Source organism: Triticum aestivum, chromosome 7D (assembly GCF_018294505.1).
Source record: "Triticum aestivum cultivar Chinese Spring chromosome 7D, IWGSC CS RefSeq v2.1, whole genome shotgun sequence".
Taxonomy (NCBI): domain Eukaryota; kingdom Viridiplantae; phylum Streptophyta; class Magnoliopsida; order Poales; family Poaceae; genus Triticum; species Triticum aestivum.
This window is the reverse complement of record NC_057814.1, coordinates 39,026,939-39,049,417: the sequence shown is the minus strand read 5'-3', so window position 1 is coordinate 39,049,417 and position 22,479 is coordinate 39,026,939.

Below are 22,479 nucleotides of genomic sequence, written 5' to 3'. Positions count from 1 at the left end.
AGTAGGAAGCGGGTCAAATTTGAACTAGAGTTGCCTCATAGTTTGGTCTTTATTTTTTTCCAAAAATCATTTATAGGTACATAAGTATATATTTAATCAGAAATACATGGTTTGGTGGCGATACGTTGAGGTTTGGATGGTGGCCCAGGGCCCCAACTTCAAAGTGCGTAGACTCGCATGCCCGCCGCGTGGTCACCACGTGACCGTGGTGTTACCACGCATTCCGGGTGGCCTAGGCATGTCTAGTGGGTTGGACATTCCCCTGATAGGTGTCAGGAAGAAGAAGGCAATAGAGGAATCTCACGAGGAGACTGAACTGAGCTCAAACATGAATTAGCACCCAAGTCTTTGATTAGTGGTACGGGAAATGCGCATGGCCAATGGGCCTGAGATTTGGCCGAGGATGATCATCTACTAAGGACACTATCTTGGAAAATTTGCAGCTTAAATGGAGGAGCCTAGGTGTCACTTGCTTTGCAACGTACCACACTGGACAGAAATATGAATGTTGAAGCCACACTCACATGTATTGTTAGATGGGGCTCAAATTTTGTGGAGAGCTATGATTTGAGAATATAGAAGATGTGGCAAAAATTCAGCTCATTAGGATATGCCTAGCTAGTACTTCCTTCACAACAGTTCGAGTTGAACAAAAACTTTGGAAATTTGCCGAGGAAGATTTACCAGGCAAATGGAGTTGAATATTGTCATGAGGCAATGATTTAGATAGTAAAGAATGCCCAATTTTTTTGGGAATTTTGGGAATGACAGAAATATAGGTTGCTTCACAACCTAGGGCAAAAATGACACATGGACATGACACATAGGCAAAACTGATGAGGTGGCGCCTAGTCATAGCAATCCACCACAACTTACAAGGTTATGACCATCTATATTGGTCATGACCAGCTAGAAATAAGGCAGCGGATCAGTGCTGTCTGCTTTGTGACCATTTCGTGTAAGGAAATTACGACCTTTCTGACCAAAATGGTCGATATAGTTTAGCGTTTGGAGCCCCCCGAACAACTTTTTACCAATTAGTCTCAAATGGTCATAGATCTATGACCAATTTTTCCAGGGTCACTGCCAGAAGGTCACTAGTTGACATATTTCTTGTAGTGCCATGGGGTAGAAGCCCATATAGGTAGATTTAGCCCAACTTGGGTGAACGGTTGCCAGACAATCAACCTATATTCGGAGGGAAGGAGTTCTAGGCAAGCAGTAGAGCATCCACGGTGACCAGCTGGAGGAGCACGCCACGTCCACCTCGTTCTTTGCCAAGATGGAGGAGCACAGCATGGGTCACGCAGGCTCACAATCCACCTTGTTCTTCACCCAGACAAAGGGGCCATCTTCGTCCCCTAGTCCGCCGATCGGTGAAACCGTCACCTCGCTAACTGCCCAACAGACGATGTCGTCCCTAACCAGTAACCATCACGCGAACCTCTAACACGGTTCAATGCCATCTGTCGACGCTACACAGCAGAGCGCCCTTTGCCACCACACCACTACCATGCCAAGGTCCATTTCCCAGGCAGCAAGGGGAGAAAAAGTAGGAGGTTTGGTGGGGCACGCCCGATGTCGGGGAGCTGCGAGGAGAGGGCACCGGCTAGGGTTACATCCCCAAAATACACTCGTACCGAACAAGGCCTTGGCGTGAAAAATTCCTTCAGACGTGGAAAGAGTGTTGCGACACATTCAAGGTCACAAAATGAAAAGGTGTAGCTGTCACTCAATCTCACACCCTGAAAGTATGGATCCAGCGCAGGCTTCCTAATAAGGCCATATCGATTCTCGAAGCTCAGCAATAGCTTGAAGGACTCTTTTGAAATAACGGCCAACGACTTCACCAGATTTACTCCCTCCATTTCTTATACAAGGCCATAAACTCAGATTACAGGTACAAAGAGAAAATTTAATGATTACTTTGCAAGCTAACTTTTTCTATGGATCATTAATGCGCCACAAGCATGCAACGAATGGATGGGAAGGAGGTAGCTGAGTGTCATTCTGACTACATGCATATAAGTATTAAAATGTTGCTAGTACGAGAAAACATCATTAATTTTTGCCTCGGTTACTGTTGGTGGTCTTGTATTGATGCAAAATGTATTTTTGATAGTGACTTTGTATAAGGGAATGAAGGGAGTACCAAAATTGCATCCGATTACCCTATTCCTAATTTTGTGCCCAAAGGTGCGCAAACACATAACAACTTTGCTGCTCCATGGATAATGAAGCAACTTCCGGTCCCCAAAGAGTTGTCCGAATCGGAAGGAAGGAAGGTGCTCCTCCAAGCCTAAGCATGTTCACACAGTCTCGCTGTCCATCTACATATAGCTTGAACAAGAACAATTCGGCAATAATTAGATGACAAATCAACAACACGCACATTCTCTGCCAAGCACTAGTGCTAAGAGGAAGATTGGGATTCAGGGGCGTGCCAAATAACCTGGGATTTGGGGGAGGAAATCAAAGCGCTGCCGGGAAGCTCATGGGCGTGTCGGCGTCAGCCTCGTGTTGTCTTGTCTCTGAAGCTCCTGCTCCTGCTCCTGCAGCGGGAAACTACACCTAAAGAAATGCCAAACGACAAGGACCCGCCCCTGCTACTGCCACACCGCCGGCAAGCAGCAGCAGCCCCGCTGCCGGCCAAGCTCGCGCTTGCTCCGCCTGCCCCGCTTGCGGCGCTCTGCCTCTCGCCATGTGTGTGTGTGTAGTGAGAAGAACCGAGGAAGGGAGGGAGAGAGAAGATAAACTGAGGGAGTCACTCATCTAGCCCGGTCGCCGACGGAGCCCCAGATGCACCCCGCCGCGCGGGTGGGAGACACAGAGACGAGAATCGATGGAGGGGTTCGGTGTGGGGGAAAGTATTGGGCCGTCTACCAAAGCATCCCCTGTCTATTACTTTCTTTATTAATTTCTCGAGTGTTGATTGTATTTTTGTTCTTCTCATATAGCTACCCGCTCATTCCGAGCAGTTTAAAAATTTCCGAGTGGATACTAGACTTTATCAATACTCCACGGTGGGCAGATATAACACAACTTTATTCATCTACTATCCATATAAAAACACGAGTTAATGCAGACCAAATCATCTCAACCATTAAAGCACACGATCTAACGGTCCGGATCGCCCCAATGTTGAGCACCAACTACGTTGAGCGCACACATTCCACTTCCCACGTAATCAAACCATCTCCACTAATCCACCTGCTCTGTGCCAATGAATCGTCTCTCTTCTCCGCCCGCACCTCCCGCTTCAAGGTCGGTTACTACTCGGGACACCAGACACCGCCCCAACGCTACTCCGCCCTTCCATGCCCACGTTGCTTCTTCCCGTGGCCATGGACACCCCACGGGACGCACCTGCCCGAAGAAACCACGTGGCCGTGGTCAGCTACTGCTGAAGTGCTGTAGGTTTGGCTTCTCGGGGAGTATGAATATGTATTGTGATGCTTCTTGGATCTGTGTAACTGTTAGTGGATGAGTTGTAGGATAGCTTGCTCATCGGGGGGGGGGGGGGCAATGTTTTCTTTGTCCTTCTTTTTGCAATATGAATTGGGGCCACTTGTTCACTGTAACTATTTCGCCTAGTAACCTTATAGGAAATTCGCCTACTACACTAGTAGTATATAGTCTATTATTGTGTAATGTTTTTTGTGCAACTTGCACTGTTTCCTTACCTACCTTGCATGACACTGAAGCATGGCATGCTTTCTCCCATGAATTATGCGGCGTTGAAATTAAAATTCAAGCCAATGAAACTTTTCTTCTCAACTAGTTCTATTGGAGCTTAAGTCGAACTTGCATTGCATAAACACCTCTTTCTGATTCAGCTTCTTTTATTTGTAATAAGCAAGCAACATGTTGGGGATTACTGATAGAAAAAATTACAACCAATCTTTTCTTTTGGAAACTTGGATGAAGAATCACCCCCATTGTAAAGAGAACACAAGTTAGAACCAATCTTTTCTTTTGGAAACCTGGATGGAGAATCATCCCATTGTAAAGAGAACACGGCATCCCTTTACGTAGGGGCTCGAAATGTGTGCAAAGAGCTAATAAAACTCCATTCCCGTTTATCTATGCGATATGTTATAGTTTGCTTCTCCATAGCCAAGATATGACATGATAACGTAGGAAAGAGTTGTTAGCATCTCAACACAAGAAGGTAGATAAGAATCTCAAGTGCAGATGTCCCGAGAGCGAGAAGGCCAGTCTTCCTCAATTAGATATCTTCCTCTTTTGAATTATATGAATAACATAAATCAGTTATCACTTCCCCACTTCATCAAGGGGATTCATACATCGAATGAGGATTCCTACAATGGTACAATAGTTCAATCCATTCAAATTAGTGAAACCATTAGGGTGGGTTTTGCTCATGATTTTAAGAAACCTGCTTGTGCTCTCGCCACTTCGTGTGTTGGTGTCATCCACCGAAGCCATGCCATGTGGTCTCCCTACATACCCGATTTTGTAGCTTGTTTTGATGATTTAGCTATGGAGGCATGCACCAGATGAGAGCATGTGACGTGGTGAATATATGGTTTTACTGTGCATAAAGGTGAGGATAGAAAATCAAAGATGACTAGAGAAGCGTAACCCATGTGCTAAAATAGTACTCAGAAGCACACAAAAGACATGCAATGCGGTGGGCTAGCGTAGCACCTTCATTTCGCCATACTCAACAAATAAATACCAATCTCCCCTGTGCCTCTCCACTCCAACTCCAATTTCATCTAGCAACAATAGATCAATCTCTCCCATGTATCTTAGTTCCAATTCCAATTTCTTCTAGCAACGAGAGATCGTTCATATAGCTAGAGAGTGGCGAGTAGTTGTTCTGAATTGTGTAGGCTTGAAAGGCACTCCCTCCATTTTTGTATACAAGGCCACAAACTCAAATTATAGGTACCAAGACAAAAATTAATGTGTGCTTTACAAGCCAATTTGTTTTCTCGTTTACCGGATTAATTAATAGGGTACATGCACATTAGAGGAAACTGAGTGGCCGTGGGAGAGGAAGTAGGTGGGTGTGTCATTATCATCCACTACATGCATGCTAGTAATTAAGTCATGGGTTACTAGTACGAGGAAACATCATTACTATTTGCCTCGATTATTGTTGGTGGCCTTGTATAAATGCAAAATGTATTTTTCATAGTGGCCTTGTATATAAAAATGGAGGGAGTACCATAATTTTTTTTGATGGAAACAAGGTTTCGTTTGTTACAACAGTTTATTTTTCCAACCTCGTCCAATAGACGAGAAGAGACCTTAGTGGCCAGTAGCCGCGGGAGACATGTACAATCACTGCCACACAAGGTGAAGTGACACTCTCTGATCCCACAATCAGACATCTCGGCCTGTGGTCACACCTCCTCTTGTTAGAGTATTTGGTTTGTGTAGAATATAGATTGTTCACCACGTGATGCTCTTGTTTTTTCTCAACATGAATTGGGCCCACTTGCTTATGCTAGTTCTATATGTTAAAAAGTCACACTAATTAAACTTACGTAGTGTGCTTCACGCACAATGCAACAATGAGCATCAATCTTCCATACCAGTGGTATGCTCTCCCTCTCCATAGGATCTTGCATTGAGATCCATACTTGAATTGTTTCATTTGGGTTGAGCATTATATTTAAAGTATTTAGTTGAGATCCATGGTATTTCCTTACCAAGCTTGCATGACACTGAAGCAAGGCAATGCTTTCTCCCAGCAACAATTACATGCCATTGGAATTAAATTTTAAGCAACTGAAGTTTTTCTTCTCGACTAGTTTTATTGAAGCTCAAGTCGAACCTCCATTGGATAAACACCTCTTCTAGTATCGGCTTCTTATGTTCTTAAAAAAGAAGCAACATACTAGAGGATCATCCCCATTGTAAACTGAACACGACACCCCTTTACGTAAGGGCTCAAGAAGGCATTATACCGGATGTGTCTAGAGAGCTAATAAAACTCCGTTCCTTTTTATCTGTGCGGTCTGTTATAGTTTGATTTTTCATAGCCAACATATGACATGGTTCCCTAGGAAAGAGTTTTCGGCATCTCAAAATAGGCTTTCGCCCTACTTTATAGATAAAGCAAACATCCATATATCCAAGTACCACTCACCAGAGCAAATAAGACAGCTGGGGCAACATCACAAGCACGCGCAAGAAGCATAAAAGAAAAAGAAAAGTGCCACCAAGTGGTAGACTAACAAGCAGCGCTACAGAGAAGATAAACGGCGTGCGGTAGATAGAAGCGTATCCAGCATGATCCCAAGGCGGTCGCGATCCCGCTGCCTAGCAAGTGGGTGCCAATGCTGCAAAAAAGTAAGAAATTTGAAAAACGAGTGAGAAGCCTGCTACAAAAAATTCCGCTCAGTCACCATTTTATTACGAGTCATCCATAAGGTCCATGTCATTCCCGCGAAGATTAGACAAAATAAGCGGCGATTGTGGCCAACCTAGGTTACCCTGGACTGCAGAAACTCTACCAAGTCCAGGGCCTCCCAGTCGGGCCCAATGCAAGAAGTTAGTGAAGAATCTAGACGTAGATGTGGCGAGTGAGAAGGCCAGTCTTCACCAAGATAATCTTCCTATTTTGTATTATATGAATACAAAAGCCAATACTTGCATGTATTAACACTACTAGGGAGAAGCCTAGCAGCAGCGCGGGTTTTAGGTACATTAGTAGCGCGGGGACCGGCGCTATTAATAAGGCGCTACAGCTAACACTTAGCAGCAGCGCGTGGGCGCCCGCGCTACTGGTATACAAGTGTAGCAGCAGCGTGCTTCGTGCAAGCTCGCTACTGCTAATAGCTCTAGCGTGCTTGGGCTGGACGCACTACTGCTACTGTCACGCTGCTGCTAACTTTCTCCACTCGCTACTGCTAATTTTAGTAGTTTTTATTTTTTTCTGCATATTTGTTTTGTATTTGAACAGGCTTTATACAAGAATCTTTAGCAGATACAAATGTCATCATGATACACATACAAATGGCTGCGAGGCCACAAATGTAATCATAGCATATACATACAAATAGTCTCATCATAATCATCATCCAACACAAAGTGGTATCTCGTCATCATCTCGAAAATAGCGATACAAGTCTCGATTACTTGCAACTACATCGTCATCCATCTAAACTATGATATACGCGAGAAGAGCTATCACTTTGAGTGAGAGCGGAACTATGCAGTACATGAGTTCGTATCCCTCTCTCGCATTAGCGTGAACCTAAAGTAACTACTGCCTGTCACTCGGAAACCGGAAACCGGTACACCTGGGCCTGACACTCCGGCCACTCGTCGTATATATACTCCTGGCGTAGTACTTCTTCGCCATCGATGATCTATGCACCTGCATCGTCACATGAGTCGATGATATCCAACATATATAGTTGAGCAACAGAAAGAGACAGACTTGGCAAAAATAGAAGCAACATATCATAAGCATCAATAACAAAGTGGATCGTACCCAAAATGCCCTAACTAGAGTGATTGTCGCTAGTCGAGGAGGACGGTTTAATTACATCACAAATAAAGTTTCGTCGTGCATAACTCAAAGTTTCGTCATACAGAAAGTATGGACTAAACGGACACATTGTCATATATCGACAATCACTCCAACATATCGTGCCATCCATCCAAGTCAGGGAGATAGTCCCCGAGCCTAGTGAAAGGCTTCAGGTCAAGACGCTGAGAGGCTGCCCGTGTTCGGACGTCTTCCTGCGACATTTGTCCTTCTTCGTAGAACATCCCTGTTTTTCCGACGACCTCCTTCATGATGATTTGGGAAAGTTTGCGCTGGATATGATAGAACTCGGCTCGAAGTCGATGATCCTTGATATCTCCTACGTTCTTTGCCCATTGCAGAATATGGGCATTGCCGGATGTAGGTGACATGCGAAGGTTCTGGTGATCCCGTCTATACTCCAGCATGTGGTGTAGGACATAGAATCCATCATTAAGAGAACCACTCGGTTGCTGTATGTAGCAGAAGTCGGTCTTATGGCCGAAGGCGAGCCTGCCGCCCCGTCTCTTCTTGTCCTCGACCTCTCCACCCCGTGCTTAGTAGTAAAACATAGCACTATCGAGAACATCCTTGATGTGGGTGTAATCCTTTTTGTGAATGTTCTTCGACGAGTCCAAGTAAAGAGCGTGGGAGTATCGGGGGTAGAGGATGATGAGGACGGCGCGCCCGCCGCTACGCAAAATAAGTACACCTCAAATTAATTAGCCTCCACCGTGCAAATGAATGATTGAAATCGAAGGAATGTTATCTGCGCGGATGACTTACAGGGGATGATAAGGCACGAGAATCGCCTCCTTGTCCTTATTGGCGAGCATGAAATTGATGATGTATTCCCTCGCGTATTCACGGTGCTTTGCGCAGACTCTCAAGAAGCTCTCGTGCATGAAGTACGGGTCAGCGACACAGACATGAGGTATCTGCTCAAACCCGATGATGTAGTTCATGTGCAAGGCATAAAGGCGGACAAACGTAAAATCCAACTTCTTCACGTGAAACATGTCGAATATGTAATCGAATCGAAGGAAGAACTTATCCGCGGGGAAGAAGTCGATGTACGACAATTGCCGCGGAACGTTAACCACGTAGAGTGGGTATCCTGGATCTTTCGAGGCGATAAGGCCTTTCTCTATCCGCAGCACATTGTCATGAAGACTCCTTAGATCGCCGAATCTGGCCGTTAGCGCTGCTGCAAGTAGGATTGGTTGACCGGGGATATGCAATTTATCCGCACCGGTGATATCTATACGGTCTTGAACGCGAGGCCGCTGAGGCGGCTGGATCATAGAATCAGCTTTCTTGCCTTTCCTCGCTCTCTTCCTAGGCTTCTTTGCCGGAAGGTCGTCTATAATACGTTGAGCCTCCGGAGGCGGCAATTGAGGCACCGACTCATGACGCTCAAACCCCGAGTAGGCGCCAGTATAGACATACTGTTGAGTGCCATCGTCATCCTCATCCTCGTCCATGGCAACGTCATCAGCGACTAATGGAGCCTCTGAAGGAAATATGCCCTAGAGGCAATAATAAAGTATTATTTATTTCCTTATATCATGATAAATGTTTATTATTCATGCTAGAATTGTATTAACCGGAAACATAATACATGTGTGAATACATAGACAAACAGAGTGTCACTAGTATGCCTCTACTTGACTAGCTCGTTAATCAAAGATGGTTATGTTTCCTAGCCATAGACATGAGTTGTCATTTGATTAACGAGATCACCTCATTAGGAGAATGACGTGATTGACTTGACCCATTCCGTTAGCTTAGCACCCGATCGTTTAGTATGTTGCTATTGCTTTCTTCATGACTTATACATGTTCCTATGACTATGAGATTATGCAACTCTCGTTTACCGGAGGAACACTTTGTGTGCTACCAAACGTCACAACGTAAATGGGTGATTATAAAAGTGCTCTACAGGTGTCTCCAAAGGTACTTGTTGGGTTGGCGTATTTCGAGATTAGGATTTGTCAACCCAAAGGAGACAGTTGGGTACACCTTCTATCACAGATCCGAAGGCAAGAGATTCGTTGCTTAGTATGGATCCTTTCTAGAGAAGGAGTCTCTCTCGAAAGAAATGAGTGGGAGGAAAGTAGAACTTGATGAGGTAACTGTACCTGCTCCCTTATTGGAAAGTAGTTCATCACAGAAATTTGTTCCTGTGACTCCTACACCAATTACTGATGGGATTTTGGAATCACCTGATTATGAATCACTTGATGCTTGCGAACCATGCCTCATGGGCAAGATGACTGAAACGCCGTTCTCCGGAACTATGGAGAGAGCAACAGATTTGTTGGAAATCATACATACAGATGTATGTGGTCCGATGAATATTGAGGCTCGTAGCAGGTATCATTATTTTCTGAGCTTCACAGATGATTTGAGCAGATATGGGTATATCTACTTGATGAAACATAAGTCTGAAACATTTGAAAAGTTCAAAGAATTTCAGAGTGAAGTGGAAAATCATCGTGACAAGAAAATAAAGTTTCTATGATCTGATCGTAGAGAAGAGTATTTGAGTTACGAGTTTGGCCTTCAGTTAAAACAATGTGAAATAGTTTCACTACTCACGCCACCTGGAACACCACAGCATAATGGTGTGTCCGAACGTCATAACCGTACTTTATTGGATATAGTGCAATCTATGATGTCTCTTACCAATTTACCACTATCGTTTTGGGGTTATGCATTAGAGACAGCTACATTCACGTTAAAAAGGGCACCATCAAAATCCGCTGAGACGACGCCTTATGAACTGTGGTTTGGCAAGAAACCAAAGTTGTCGTTTCTTAAAGTTTGGGGTTGCGATACTTATGTGAAAAAGTTTCATCCTGATAAGCTCAAACCCAAATCGGAGAAATGTGTGTTCATAGGATACCCAAAGGAGACAGTTGGGTACACCTTCTATCACAGATCCGAAGGCAAGAGATTCGTTGCTTAGTATGGATCCTTTCTAGAGAAGGAGTTTCTCTCGAAAGAAATGAGTGGGAGGAAAGTAGAACTTGATGAGGTAACTGTACCTGCTCCCTTATTGGAAAGTAGTTCATCACAGAAATCTGTTCCTGTGACTCCTACACCAATTAGTGAGGAAGTTAATGATGATGATCATGGAACTTCAGATGAAGTTATTACTGAACCTCGTAGGTCAACCAGAGTAAGATCCGCACCAGAGTGGTACGGTAATCCTGTTCTGGAGGTTATGTTACTAGACCATGACGAACCTACGAACTATGAAGAAGCGATGGTGAGCCCAGATTCCGCGAAATGGCTTGAGGCCATGAAATCTGAGATGAGATCCATGTATGAGAACAAAGTATGGACTTTGATTGACTTGCCCAATGAGCGGCGAGCCATTGAGATTAAATGGATCTTCAAGAGGAAGATAGACGCTGATAGTAGTGTTACTATCTACAAAGCTAGAATTGTCGCAAAAGGTTTTCGACAAGTTTAAGGTGTTGACTACGATGAGAGAATTTCTCACTCGTATCTATGCTTAAGTCTGTCTGAATCATGTTAGCAATTGCCGCATTTTATGAAATATGGCAAATGGATAAACAAAACTGCATTCCTTAATGGATTTATTAAAGAAGAGTTGTATATGATGCAACCAGGAGGTTTTGTCAATCCTAAAGGTGCTAACAAAATATGCAAGCTCCAGCGACCCATCTATGGACTGGTGCAAGCTTCTCGGAGTTGGAATATACGCTTTCATAAGTTGATCAAAGGATATAGTTTTATACAGACTTGTGGTGAAGCCTGTATTTACAAGAAAGTGAGTGGGAGCACTACAGCATTTCTGATAAGTATATGTGAATGACATATTGTTAATCATAAATAATGTAGAATTATTCTGCAAAGCATAAAGGAGTGTTTGAAAGGATTTTTTCAAAGATAGACCTAGGTGTAGCTGCTTACATATTGAGCATCAAGATCTATAGAGATAGATGAAGACGCTTGATAAGTTTTTCAATGAGTACATACCTTAACAAGATTTTGAAATAGTTCAAAATAGAATAGTCAAAGAAAGAGTTCTTGCCTGTGTTACAAGGTGTGAAATTGAGTAAAGACTCAAAGCTCGACCACGGCAAAAGATAGAAAGAGAATGAAAGTCATTCCCTATGCCTTGGCCATAGGTTCTATAAAGTATGCCATGCTGTGTACCAGATCTATTGTATACCCTACACTGATTTTGGAAAGGGAGTACAATAGTGATCTAGGAGTAGATCACTGGACAGCGGTCAAAATTATCCTTAGTGGAATAAGGATATGTTTCTCGATTATGGAAGTGACAAAAGGTTCGTCGTAAAGGGTTACGTCGATGCAAGTTTTGACACTAAATCTAGATGACTCTAAGTCTCGGTCTAGATACATATTGAAAGTGGGAGCAATTAGCTAGAGTAGCTCCGTGCAGAGCATTGTAGACATAGAAATTTGTAAAATACTTACGGATCTGAATGTGACAGACCCGTTGACTAAAATTATCTCACAATCAAAACATGATCACACCTTAGTACTCTTTGGGTGTTAATCACATAGCGATGTGAACTAGATTATTGACTCTAGTAAACCCTTTGAGCGTTGGTCACATAAAGATGTGAACTATGGGTGTTAATCACATGGTGATGTGAATTATTAATGTTAAATCACATGGCGATGTGAACTAGATTATTGACTCTAGTGCAAGTGGGAGACTGAAGGAAATATGCCCTAGAGGCAATAATAAAGTATTATTTATTTCCTTATATCATGATAAATGTTTATTATTCATGCTAGAATTGTATTAACCGGAAACATAATACATGTGTGAATACATAGACAAACAGAGTGTCACTAGTATGCCTCTACTTGACTAGCTCGTTAATCAAAGATGGTTATGTTTCCTAGCCATAGACATGAGTTGTCATTTGATTAACGAGATCACCTCATTAGGAGAATGACGTGATTGACTTGACCCATTCCGTTAGCTTAGCACCCGATCGTTTAGTATGTTGCTATTGCTTTCTTCATGACTTATACATGTTCCTATGACTATGAGATTATGCAACTCCCGTTTACCGGAGGAACACTTTGTGTGCTACCAAACGTCACAACGTAAATGGGTGATTATAAAAGTTCTCTACAGGTGTCTCCAAAGGTACTTGTTGGGTTGGCGTATTTCGAGATTAGGATTTGTCAATCCAATTGTTGGAGAGGTATCTCTGGGCCCACTCGGTAATGCACATCACTATAAGCCTTGCAAGCATTGTGACTAATGAGTTAGTTGCGGGATGATGTGTTACGGAACGTGTAAATAGACTTGCCGGTAACGAGATTGAACTAGGTATCGAGATACCGACGATCAAATCTCGGGCAAGTAACATACCGGTGACAAAGGGAACAACGTATGTTGTTATGCGGTCTGACCGATAAAGATCTTCGTAGAATATGTGGGAGCCAATATGGGCATTCAGGTCCCGCTATTGGTTATTGACCGGAGACGTGTCTCGGTCATGTCTACATAGTTCTCGAACCCGTAGGGTCAGCACGCTTAACATTACGATGACAGTTTTATTGAGTTTTGATGTACCGAAGGAGTTCGGAGTCCCGGATGTGATCGGGGATATGACGAGGAGTCTCGAAATGGTCGAGACGTAAAGATCGATATATTGGACGACTATATTTGGACTTCGGAAAGGTTCCGAGTGATTCGGGTATTTTTCGGAGTACCGGAGAGTTACGGGAATTCGTATTGGGCCTTAATGGGCCATACGGGAAAGGAGAGAAAGGCCTCAAAAGGTGGCCGCACCCCTCCCCATGGTCTGGTCCGAATTGGACTAGGGAAGGGGGGCGCACCCTTCCTTCTTTCTCCTTCCCCCTTCCCTTCTCCTACTCCCACAAGGAAAGGAGGAGTCGTACTCCCGGTGGGAGTAGGACTCCCCCCTATGGCGCGCCTCTCCCCTTGGCCGGCTGCCTCCCCCTTGCTCCTTTATATACGGGGGCAGGGGGCACCCCAGAGACACAACAATTGATCTATTGATCTCTTAGCCGTGTGCGGTGCCCCCCTCCACCATATTACACCTCGATAATACCTTTGCGGAGCTTAGGCGAAGCCCTGCGTCGGTGGAACATCATCAGCGTCACCACGCCGTCGTGCTGACGAAACTCTCCCTCAACACTCGGCTGGATCGGAGTTCGAGGGACGTCATCGAGCTGAACGTGTGTAGAACTCGGAGGTGCCGTACATTCGGTACTTGATCGGTCGGATCGTGAAGACGTACGACTACATCAACCGCGTTGTGATAACGCTTCCGCTGTTGGTCTACGAGGGTACGTGGACAACACTCTCCCCTCTCGTTGCTATGCATCACCATGATCTTGTGTGTGCGTAGGAAATTTTTTGAAATTACTACGTTCCCCAACAGTGGTATCAGAGCCAGGTTTTATGCGTTGATGCAATGCACGAGTAGAACACAAGTGAGTTGTGGGCGATATAAGTCATACTGCTTACCAGCATGTCATACTTTGGTTCAGTGGTATTGTGAGATGAAGCGGCCCGGACCGACATTACGCGTACGCTTACGCGAGACTGGTTTCACCGTTCGGAGCACTCGTTGCTTAAAGGTGACTGGCGGGTGTCTGTCTCTCTCACTTTAGTTGAACCGAGTGTGGCTACGCCCGGTCCTTGCGAAGGTTAAAACAGCACCAACTTGACAAACTATCGTTGTGGTTTTGATGCGTAGGTAAGAACGGTTCTTGCTAAGCCCGTAGCAGCCACGTAAAATATGCAACAACAAAGTAGAGGACGTCTAACTTGTTTTTGCAGGGCATGTTGTGATGTGATATGGTCAAGACATGATGTGATATAATGTGTTGTATGAGATGATCATGTTTTGTAACCGAGTTATCGGCAACTGGCAGGAGCCATATGGTTGTCGCTTTATTGTATGAGATGCAATCGCCATGTAATAGTTTTACTTTATCACTAAGCGGTAGCGATAGTCGTAAAAGCAATAAGTTGGCGAGACGACAACGATCTACGATGGAGATCAAGGTGTCGCGCCGGTGACGATGGTGATCATGACGGTGCTTCGGAGATGGAGATCACAAGCACGGTGCTTCGGAGATGGAGATCACAAGCACAAGATGATGATGGCCATATCATATCACTTATATTGATTGCATGTGATGTTAATCCTTTATGCATCTTATCTTGCTTTGTTTGACGGTAGCATTATAAGATGATCCTTCACTAAATTATCAAAGTATAAGTGTTCTCCCTGAGTATGCACCGTTGCGAAAGTTCTTCGTGCTGAGACACCACGTGATGATCGGGTGTGATAGGCTCTACGTTCAAATACAACGGGTGCAAAACAGTTGCACACGCGGAATACTCAGGTTAAACTTGACGAGCCTAGCATATAACAGATATGGCCTCGGAACACGGAGACCGAAAGGTCGAGCGTGAATCATATAGTAGATATGATCAACATAGTGATGTTCACCATTGAAACTACTCCATCTCACGTGATGATCGGACATGGTTTAGTTGATATGGATCACGTGATCACTTAGAGGATTAGAGGGATGTCTATCTAAGTGGGAGTTCTTAAGTAATATGATTAATTGAACTTAAATTTATCATGAACTTAGTCCTGATAGTATTTTGCAAATTATGTTGTAGATCAATAGCTCGCGTTGTTGCTTCCCTGTGTTTATTTTTGATATGTTCCTAGAGAAAAATTATGTTGAAAGATGTTAGTAGCAAAGATGCGGATTGGATCCGTGATCTGAGGATTATCCTCATTGCTGCACAGAAAAATTATGTCCTTGATGCACCGCTAGGTGACAGACCTATTGCAGGAGCAGATGCAGACGTTATGAACGTTTGGCTAGCTCAATATGATGACTACTTGATAGTTTAGTGCACCATGCTTAACGGCTTAGAATCGGGACTTCAAAGACGTTTTGAACGTCATGGACCATATAAGATGTTCCAGGAGTTGAAGTTGATATTTCAAGCAAATACCCGAGTTGAGAGATATGAAGTCTCCAACAAGTTCTATAGCTAAAAGATGGAGGAGAATCGCTCAACTAGTGAGCATGTGCTCGGATTGTCTGGGTACTACAATCGCTTGAATCAAGTGGGAGTTAATCTTCCAGATAAAATAGTGATTGACAGAATTCTCTAGTCACCATCACCAAGTTAGTAGAACTTCGTGATGAACTATAGTATGCAAGGGATGAAGAAAGTAATTCCCGAGCTCTTCGTGATGCTGAAATCGACGAAGGTAGAAATCAATAAAAACATCAAGTGTTGATGGTTGACGAGACCACTTCAAGTGTTGATGGTTGACAAGACCACTAGTTTCAAGAAAAGGGCAAAGGGAAGAAGGGAAACTTCAAAAGAACGGCAACCAAGTTGCTACTCAAGTGAAGAAGCCCAAGTCTGTACCTAAGCCTGAGACTAAGTGCTTCTACTGCAAAGGGACTGGTCACTGGAAGCGGAACTACCCCAAGTATTTGGTGGATAAGAAAGATAGCAAAGTGAACAAAGGTATATTGGATATACATGTTATTGATGTGTACTTACTAGTGTTTACAGCAACCCCTCAGTATTTGATACTGGTTCAGTTGCTAAAGAGTAGTAACTCGAAAACGGGAGTAGCAGAATAAACAGAGACTAGTAAAAGACGAGGTGACGATGTGTGTTGGAAGTAGTTCCAAGATTGATATGATCATCATCGCACACTCCCTATACTTTCGGGATTAGTGTTGAAACTAAATAAGTGTTATTTGGTGTTTGCGTTGAGCATGAATATGATTCGATCATGTTTATTGCAATACGGTTATTCATTTAAGTTAGAGAACAATTGTTGTTCTATTTACATGAATAAAAACCTTTTATGGTCACACACACCAACGAAAATGGTTTGTTGGATCTCGATCGTAGTGATACACATATTCATAATATTGAAGCCAAAAGATGCAAAGTTAATAATGATAGTGCAACTTATTTGTGGCACTGCCGTTTAGGTCATATTGGTGTAAAGCGCATGAAGAAACTCCATACTGATGGGATTTTGGAATCACCTGATTATGAATCACTTGATGCTTGCGAACCATGCCTCATGGGCAAGATGACTGAAACGCCGTTCTCCGGAACTATGGAGAGAGCAACAGATTTGTTGGAAATCATACATACAGATGTATGTGGTCCGATGAATATTGAGGCTCGTAGCAGGTATCATTATTTTCTGAGCTTCACAGATGATTTGAGCAGATATGGGTATATCTACTTGATGAAACATAAGTCTGAAACATTTGAAAAGTTCAAAGAATTTCAGAGTGAAGTGGAAAATCATCGTGACAAGAAAATAAAGTTTCTATGATCTGATCGTAGAGAAGAGTATTTGAGTTACGAGTTTGGCCTTCAGTTAAAACAATGTGAAATAGTTTCACTACTCACGCCACCTGGAACACCACAGCATAATGGTGTGTCCGAACGTCATAACCGTACTTTATTGGATATAGTGCAATCTGTGATGTCTCTTACCAATTTACCACTATCGTTTTGGGGTTATGCATTAGAGACAGCTACATTCACGTTAAAATGGGCACCATCAAAATCCGCTGAGACGACGCCTTATGAACTGTGGTTTGGCAAGAAACCAAAGTTGTCGTTTCTTAAAGTTCGGGGTTGCGATGCTTATGTGAAAAAAGTTTCATCCTGATAAGCTCAAACCCAAATCGGAGAAATGTGTCTTCATAGGATACCCAAAGGAGACAGTTGGGTACACCTTCTATCACAGATCCGAAGGCAAGACATTCGTTGCTTAGTATGGATCCTTTCTAGAGAAGGAGTTTCTCTCGAAAGAAGTGAGTGGGAGGAAAGTAGAACTTGATGAGGTAACTGTACCTGCTCCCTTATTGGAAAGTAGTTCATCACAGAAATCTGTTCCTGTGACTCCTACACCAATTAGTGAGGAAGTTAATGATGATGATCATGGAACTTCAGATCAAGTTATTACTGAACCTCGTAGGTCAACCAGAGTAAGATCCGCACCAGAGTGGTACGGTAATCCTGTTCTGGAGGTTATGTTACTAGACCATGACGAACCTACGAACTATGAAGAAGCGATGGTGAGCCCAGATTCCGCAAAATGGCTTGAGGCCATGAAATCTGAGATGAGATCCATGTATGAGAACAAAGTATGGACTTTGATTGACTTGCCCAATGATCGGCGAGCCATTGAGATTAAATGGATCTTCAAGAGGAAGATAGGACGCTGATAGTAGTGTTACTATCTACAAAGCTAGAATTGTCGCAAAAGGTTTTCGACAAGTTTAAGGTGTTGACTACGATGAGAGTTTCTCACTCGTATCTATGCTTAAGTCTGTCTGAATCATGTTAGCAATTGCCGCATTTTATGAAATATGGCAAATGGATAAACAAAACTGCATTCCTTAATGGATTTATTAAAGAAGAGTTGTATATGATGCAACCAGGAGGTTTTGTCAATCCTAAAGGTGCTAACAAAATATGCAAGCTCCAGCGACCCATCTATGGACTGGTGCAAGCTTCTCGGAGTTGGAATATACGCTTTGATAAGTTGATCAAAGGATATAGTTTTATACAGACTTGCGGTGAAGCCTGTATTTACAAGAAAGTGAGTGGGAGCACTACAGCATTTCTGATAAGTATATGTGAATGACATATTGTTAATCAGAAATAATGTAGAATTATTCTGCAAAGCATAAAGGAGTGTTTGAAAGGAGTTTTTCAAAGATAGACCTAGGTGAAGCTGCTTACATATTGAGCATCAAGATCTATAGAGATAGATGAAGACGCTTGATAAGTTTTTCAATGAGTACATACCTTAACAAGATTTTGAAGTAGTTCAAAATAGAACAGTCAAAGAAAGAGTTCTTGCCTGTGTTACAAGGTGTGAAATTGAGTAAAGACTCAAAGCCCGACCACGGCAAAAGATAGAAAGAGAATGAAAGTCATTCCCTATGCCTTGGCCATAGGTTCTATAAAGTATGCCATGCTGTGTACCAGATCTATTGTATACCCTACACTGATTTTGGCAAGGGAGTACAATAGTGATCTAGGAGTAGATCACTGGACAGCGGTCAAAATTATCCTTAGTGGAATAAGGATATGTTTCTCGATTATGGAAGTGACAAAAGGTTCGTCGTAAAGGGTTACGTCGATGCAAGTTTTGACACTAAATCTAGATGACTCTAAGTCTCGGTCTAGATACATATTGAAAGTGGGAGCAATTAGCTAGAGTAGCTCCGTGCAGAGCATTGTAGACATAGAAATTTGTAAAATACTTACGGATCTGAATGTGACAGACCCGTTGACTAAAATTATCTCACAATCAAAACATGATCACACCTTAGTACTCTTTGGGTGTTAATCACATAGCGATGTGAACTAGATTATTGACTCTAGTAAACCCTTTGAGCGTTGGTCACATAAAGATGTGAACTATGGGTGTTAATCACATGGTGATGTGAATTATTAATGTTAAATCACATGGCGATGTGAACTAGATTATTGACTCTAGTGCAAGTGGGAGACTGAAGGAAATATGCCCTAGAGGCAATAATAAAGTATTATTTATTTCCTTATATCATGATAAATGTTTATTATTCATGCTAGAATTGTATTAACCGGAAACATAATACATGTGTGAATACATAGACAAACAGAGTGTCACTAGTATGCCTCTACTTGACTAGCTCGTTAATCAAAGATGGTTATGTTTCCTAGCCATAGACATGAGTTGTCATTTGATTAACGAGATCACCTCATTAGGAGAATGACGTGATTGACTTGACCCATTCCGTTAGCTTAGCACCCGATCGTTTAGTATGTTGCTATTGCTTTCTTCATGACTTATACATGTTCCTATGACTATGAGATTATGCAACTCCCGTTTACCGGAGGAACACTTTGTGTGCTACCAAACGTCACAACGTAAATGGGTGATTATAAAAGTGCTCTACAGGTGTCTCCAAAGGTACTTGTTGGGTTGGCGTATTTCGAGATTAGGATTTGTCAATCCAATTGTTGGAGAGGTATCTCTGGGCCCACTCGGTAATGCACATCACTATAAGCCTTGCAAGCATTGTGACTAATGAGTTAGTTGCGGGATGATGTGTTACGGAACGAGTAAAGAGACTTGCCGGTAACGAGATTGAACTAGGTATCGAGATACCGACGATCAAATCTCGGGCAAGTAACATACCGGTGACAAAGGGAACAACGTATGTTGTTATGCGGTCTGACCGATAAAGATTTTCGTAGAATATGTGGGAGCCAATATGGGCATCCAGGTCCCGCTATTGGTTATTGACCGGAGACGTGTCTCGGTCATGTCTACATAGTTCTCGAACCCGTAGGGTCCGTACGCTTAACGTTACGATGACAGTTTTATTGAGTTTTGATGTACCGAAGGAGTTCGGAGTCCCGGATGAGATTGGGGATATGACGAGGAGTCTCGAAATGGTCGAGACGTAAAGATCGATATATTGGACGACTATATTCGGACTTCGGAAAGGTTCCGAGTGATTCGGGTATTTTTCGGAGTACCGGAGAGTTACGGGAATTCGTATTGGGCCTTAATGGGCCATACGGGAAAGGAGAGAAAGGCCTCAAAAGGTGGCCGCACCCCTCCCCATGGTCTGGTCCGAATTGGACTAGGGAAGGGGGGCGCACCCTTCCTTCTTTCTCCTTCCCCCTTCCCTTCTCCTACTCCCACAAGGAAAGGAGGAGTCGTACTCCCGGTGGGAGTAGGACTCCCCCCTATGGCGCGCCTCTCCCCTTGGCCGGCTGCCTCCCCCTTGCTCCTTTATATACGGGGGCAGGGGGCACCCTAGAGACACAACAATTGATCTATTGATCTCTTAGCCGTGTGCGGTGCCCCCCTCCACCATATTACACCTCGATAATACCTTTGCGGAGCTTAGGCGAAGCCCTGCGTCGGTGGAACATCATCATCGTCACCACGCCGTCATGCTGACGAAACTCTCCCTCAGCACTCGGCTGGATCGGAGTTCGAGGGACGTCATCGAGCTGAACGTGTGTAGAACTCGGAGGTGCCGTACGTTCGGTACTTGATCGGTCGGATCGTGAAGACGTACGACTACATCAATCGCGTTGTGATAACGCTTCCGCTGTCGGTCTACGAGGGTACGTGGACAACACTCTCCCCTCTCGTTGCTATGCATCACCATGATCTTGCGTGTGCGTAGGAATTTTTTTGAAATTACTACGTTCCCCAACAGCCTCTTCCTTACTCCGTCCGCTATCACCCAACCCGACACCCGACGCTAATTGGGTAGGTGGGGTGTTGATGTTCATACCTTGCTGAGGCTGCGTGCTCGTGGGTGTGCTCCCGGCCGCCTCCAGACAAAGCAGACTCTTTGGCCACAACAGGACCCACCCATTGCAACAATCACCAAGCCGCCGCGGGGTCTGGTCATCACCCCCCCTAGTACCAGAGGAGGCAAATTCTCGTGGCCCGGTTTGACACTGGCCACGAAAACCTTAAAGACGTTCGGGGGGATCGGCCGGCTGTGGAACAATGGTTCCTTTGGCTTCATTATCGTCGCCTTCCCCACGTCCACCTTCTGGTCGCCGATGGTGTACAATATGGTGCACGGGGTTTCGTCGGCCTGCAAAGAAAAGTCTGCGACGTGAGACATCCGAAAGGCAACGAAAACGGGAGATTATACATTTATTGAAGGGGCCGGTGTGACAGATACCGTGAGGGCGTCGAGCTCAGCCAAAGATGAAGCACCGCCGAGCACGTCCGGTGCGGGAGCCGGTGCGGGAGCAGGTGCAGTTGCAGGTGCTGGTGCAACGCTAGTCGAGCTGCTCCCCAAGAAGTCAGCAAGGGGAAAGTCCGTTCCATTTTTTCCTGGATTTTGCCTGGTCCAATTGAAAACGGCCGGAACCTAGGAAGTGGACATATCTACAACCATCTGTTTTGCGGCAGCTACCACTATTGCGACTGTCTGAGATGATTTCTTCTCAACCGCAATCTCAACCTTCTTGTCGATGTTTTCTTTGGTTAACCTCCGTCTTTCCTTTCTCTCCTCCTTGGTCTCACTGTAGTACTTCTTCCACGTGGCGCCGTCTCCGACACCGTGCACGCGTCCACACGACGGCTGAGTATCCACCGGGAGTCGTTTCAATATGTTCAACGCCCGGTTGAATGGAGTGTCCCACTTGGGCCTCGCCAATGCCTCAGACGGCGAGTCACTTTCGGCCAATCCTGTGATGCTCTCTCTGCAAAAGGCACAAGGATCGTTTACAAATATGACTAACGTGCAGTCGAATTGATCAAAAACTAAAATTACCAGCAGTCTGATGAACTCCGTCGTGACCGTGTTCGTCTCGAAAACCTTCTTCACTGGGTCCCAACGGTGCCGGGCCCGGAGGACGTCACGATCCTGCGGGACGGTGAACTCCGCCAAGGGGTCTGGGATGCCCAGACTCGCGGCTTCCGTGTCCTCCTTGGCCCATTTGGACCTCTTCCCGCCGTAACCACGGCTTCCGAGGTGGTGGCTCCCAATGTTCCTCTGTTGAAGCCCCTTTATGTACTTAGACTTTTTTTGGCAGCTTCGGCCTCGCAAGCCGCCTTGAATATTTGAAACTCTCTTCCGTGATTGTCGGATTATCCTTTACAATCTCAGAGTAGGGTTCCTTCTTGTCGATGATCCTTGCTTTCACCCTTCTTTTCCAGGCGGCCAACGCGTTGCTAAACTTGGTCATGGCGTGTCTGTTTATCTTCTTCATTGCCGGGTCCTTATCTGGATCTTTATAATCCTTTTCATTCCGGCCTGGGAACAAGAATATCTGGTGAAACTTCTTTAGGAGGGAGGTCCTCATATTATCTATCTTCTGTAGTTTCTCATCGTTGATGGTGGCGGTTGTCCGTACGATG